Source organism: Acyrthosiphon pisum, chromosome A2 (genome assembly GCF_005508785.2).
Source record: "Acyrthosiphon pisum isolate AL4f chromosome A2, pea_aphid_22Mar2018_4r6ur, whole genome shotgun sequence".
Classification (NCBI taxonomy): domain Eukaryota; kingdom Metazoa; phylum Arthropoda; class Insecta; order Hemiptera; family Aphididae; genus Acyrthosiphon; species Acyrthosiphon pisum.
In genome coordinates, this window is record NC_042495.1 from 19,643,963 (window position 1) to 19,649,299 (window position 5,337).

Here is a 5,337-nt window from a genome sequence, read left to right on the forward strand (position 1 = left end):
ATACGGTTGGAATATAATTATACGACCTACTACTACGACCCGTCTACTCTAATAGCCGTGTCGGACAGTTTTACGGGATTTTCAGAGAGCTGAACGATACTAATAATATTATATTTTATATTACTCACCTATATTCTGATATACTATAGTTTCATACATTATACGAGTATACGACCAAGCGGACACCCGCATGTGTGGTAAGGGGGGCGGGGATATTGCCCTCCCTGGGAATTGTTGACATGCGTGTAGGTACTTTGATGTCAAAAACGTTATGAATAAATTATAAGTAATCATTATCTTGCCCCGAGTGGGATTTTATCCTACGGGCGCGCTTGTATGCAACATTATAATAATAATTTATACATATATTATTAATATGAGTATTAGGGGTGGCCGGAACCACGGTTCGTGTCTTATCGTAAAATGAAAAACATGTTTACTAATGTGATGATAGGTATTGATGAAGACAAAATTATCCTACACTTAATTTACTCTGATTTATTGCATGACGTATAAAGTATAACGATTTTAGTTTCTTGATTGTAATTTAAAAATATTATTCGGTACTCAAAACTTAACGGTAATTTTTAACGTAGACATTATTATGACATTCGTAGGTACACACAATATCATTTTTAAATGCAATTATTTCGGCAAAAATTAAATTATCTTACCGTAATATCCATATAATAGGTACCTTGTAAAACCGTGAAACAAAGTAATAAACGTTAAAAAAAAAATCATACATCCATCATCCAAAGTTTGTCGACATCTAGAGGCGTTATAACGTGCATTATAATCTGCTAATTACGCCACTACCCATCCCCTTACCGCTTGGGTTGGCATAATAAATTTAAAATCAAAAAACGGTGGCCACAACAGTCTGGAAGCGCAGTCCAGCCCCTAGGCATTCGAAATAAACGCATTATTAAAAAATATAACGTTTGTATAAGTCTGTATCAAATACGACGTCCGTTTAACATTTAATTTTTTTATTTTTGTTACTTACGACGGTTGAGTATAAAGGTAGTAATTAGGTAATCGTAAATTCACGAAACTGTGGAGAAATAATATATGCTATACGCGGCCTGCAGTTATTGAAGAGACATTCCTCCGCCTAGGTGGCTAGTAACGATACTACGGTGTATTATTATAAAAGTACGTACATAGTACTTACCAACCGTTGGTCGATGGTTGTGTAAAAAGTTATCGTATTGTAATATAATTTATAATAATCGCCCTATATTGTGAAATCTGAACGTAGGATTATAATATTATTTTTTTTATTCAATTTTATTTACATTTTTAAATAGTGAGTGGACTAAAAAAATAATAATTGAAATATTATTATATCGTGATATGATATCATTGTTCATAATATTATGAAAATAAAATAGACAATAAGTAAAGAACTTATCAAAATGAATTAAATAAAAATCAAATATTAATTATTGTTTAGTCACATAATTGATTTTGAATATATTTAATAAACAAACGTAAGTAAGTATACCTGGGTATCATATTATACAATAAGTAGCACGTAGATTTACTGAAAAATGCTAATTACCTATATTATCTCTCACACGTTTGAGCATATAAACATTGTCAATTTTTGATACAACAAAAAAATTATAACAATGGACATACATTAAAAAAAAAATAAAATGCATTTATTGAAATCAAAATTAAATAACATATCTCTTCGGACGGACGGACGTTCGACGAAATAGGTCCCCAACCAAGCGCGCGCAATAAAGTTCTCACTTTAAAAACCATTATAATATTATGTATTATTTAATATTAATACCTTCTAACTTTGGCTCTTTGGACCAAAGTTGGCATTTAGCATGCTTCTAATTTCCCCGGTCTACACGAACCGGTCGAAGGATCAATAGTAAAGGAATATTGACCGTTCCTTTGACTCGTGTCACATTTTACCGACAATCCTCGGGCACGGCAACAGTGACAAAGAATAATTGTACGAGGTATCGGTGTACGATCCGACGGCATGGTAAGCAACCAACTGCACAAAATATCGACTAAGTACACAGTTCGTGTGAATTGTGTTCTTGCACGTGTTTTCGGGTCGGGACGGCGAAGAATAAAATATGTTGTTTGGGTCTTAGACACCGACCGATGGCCGCCAGATAAATTTTAACGACGCTACGCTACGCACCCAACACCTACCCTCCGCCGCATATAGTCTTGGTCAGCGTTTGTCATTGTGTCGCGTCCCCATTTTTTTTCTATTTTCTTACCCCAAATTCTTCGAACAGCCCGCTTTGTTAGTGGCGGTGAGACGGCTTCGACGTGGATCGGCCACAGTAAATGCACACGTCGTATAGCAAGGACAATCGTCACCGTTCCAATAATTCATGGACGTCTAAGGGATCCACTCGCATACAGAGACTTTATAATATGTACTATGTACCAATATAATAAAGTATATTATATACATATATATATAAATGTCTATCGAAAAGCGTATTCTGTTGAATTATGTTGCTTCCCGCTGTTGTAGTGTTGTGGTGGGTTAGGTTAGGTATAATATAATTATTTTAAAATCATTCATTTCATGCAAACAATCTATAAGAATAACTGCATAGTACATAATAATATTATACAAATATAATATATTTTAATATAAGTCGGTGAAATCGGCGTCGGCCGGTTATACTACGTAATATAGGTATACAATAAAAAAAAAATATAATACAACGCTTTCCACCATTTACCACCCTCGTTCATGTCAGGACCCGGATGCCATATGTATCATTATATTATATATTCTGTGTAAGTGTGTGTGTGTGTGTTACGGACAAGGTACATTTAACATTTTGGTCAAAGTAAAAATAACCTCTTTAATGCACAATTTTTTCATACATTGGCCGGGCATTGTACGATATTGCCTGGGAAAAGTGTATCGCGTCCGGATTCAAGTGGGCAAAGTGAATATTAATTACTGCACACATTTATGCCGAATGGTATTTTTACGTAACAATAACACTAAACAACTATTTTCACATATTTTATTCGTTTGATACCACGACTCACGAGTTACGATATACCTATATTATTGTACGCAATACAATACGTGATGACAGCCGCCGATAAGACCACCCGATTTGAATTTTGAAATTTTAACGACAAAGTTATCACATAGTATATTTCACGTTTGAACGAATACTATAATCGCAAACAATGTAGGTAATCTAGATAATATTTCATAATCATAAAACCTCTACCTATTCGAAATTGAATGAATATAATATTGTCACGACGTCGCGTAGTCCGTCATTACAACTGTATTATTATGTTATACAAATCGGTGTAAATGCAAAAAAGTTTGTCGAATTTTTAACTCAAATTGCCATAATAGTTGTGCAAGTGTTTATAAATAAAGTAATATAATGCTACCTTACGTGCCTAAGATTATTTTTTAGTAATAATTAATTAAATTAAAACTATTAAAGTAACTATAATTTAATAATAAATAATATTCATATTGTTCACATCATACCGCTTTTACATAAAAATACGAATTCTTCAGTAGGATATTATACCATTCTGGATAAAAACTATTAAAAGGCATACTAATATTTGAAGCGTCTATTTCAAGTTTTTTTATGATTATTAAAAAATGCAGTAAAATGTTTTATTTGGTTTTTAATATATTCAATATTTAACCTACAGTGCCCGGTCAATGTTAAATTATTCAAACTTTGCCCGTAACTTATATACATATATTATACTATACAATATACAATGTACATAGTATTAATATGGAACGATAGGTAATATCATATTATACACAGCTCGAACAATACTACCGTCTACCACACTTATAGTAACGTTTAATTTTCTGTACGAGATTTTCACGAAAACGTATTTCTATTATATTAATACTGTATTTTGAACTATATTAACCAGCAACCACATATTACTGCATTGGCGCAATGGTTAATGAAATGGTGTATTTAATGATCACAATAATTTCTATCACTTATTGGTCATTGGCGTTTTATAAAAATCCGGATTTGTATTATAATCCTAATATCTTGATAGAAAATACGAAAACACACAAATTATGTGGTCACTCTATTTTTTTAACAGTAAAAAAAATGTAAACGGTCAATATAATTTAACTGCTTTAATATAATTTATAATATTACTATACACAATACGTACACATGCAGTGTTAGCGTGGACGATATAATTTAACTCAAATGTTGAAGGATATTTTAACCACCCCCCGATAGCATTCCATAATATAGAAACAATGTGACCGAACTAGTATACTGGTATATGCATTACCGTACCTACCGGCATTCTCCAAACTGCGCTAACCTAACCTACTACGTATATTATATTATTGTTATGTACATAAAGCCATAAAGACGCAAGTATTATATTGTATCTTCGGGCTTGTGTGTTTTTCTTTTACACAAATATAGTGGTTGGGACTTATTCCATTAAAAATCCTTAGAATAATATGCAATACGATTATTGTTATAATATGCAGCTAACATTATTTTAATTTTAAAAAACCTATCGACTTAATTACCTATACCTAAGTCATAATATTTGAAAACATAAAAACAATAATTTTAAACGAACAACAATTTAATATTTTTTTTATTGATTAATACGACTATATAAGTTGATATTTTAAGCATTTTAATGAATAAAAAATTGTGCCTTGTTCGTAATTCCTTAAAAAAGGTTTCAAAATAATTATATGAATAATAATATTGCCATGACGCATACAATACATATTGGTACACACAAGTACACAACACACACGAACTAGGTTACTAAGTGTACTAAATGCATTTATATTTTCAAATATTATATTTTATATAGGTGTAGTAAAAAACAAACAATGAACACTAATTCATATAAAATACGGATAAGATTACAATCAAGTATCAACAATATCGTAAAAATTGGTCTGAACGCAATTTGAACGACGATTTATAATCCTTATTATTTCTTAGGTATTAGTATAACTGTAGTTAATATTATAATACTATAACTATTGAGAGGAGGAGGGGAGGGGGTTAAACCGCTACTGAAATTTGTAAAATAATTTGTAAGTTTATAAGGCAAGTTTTGCCGTCGTGATCGATTTGTGGATGACAATTATACAATTATTATTATTACATTAATACGGAGTATGTGTATGGACACATTACACACCCGTTCGTGTGTGTGTGTGTGTGTGTGTTGTGCAAAATCGTATATTATTATTACTATATATGAGGACAACACCAGTGGTCCGTGCTAATATGTTATGGAAGCATTTACCATGTTATTATAATTATCATCAAATCGCGT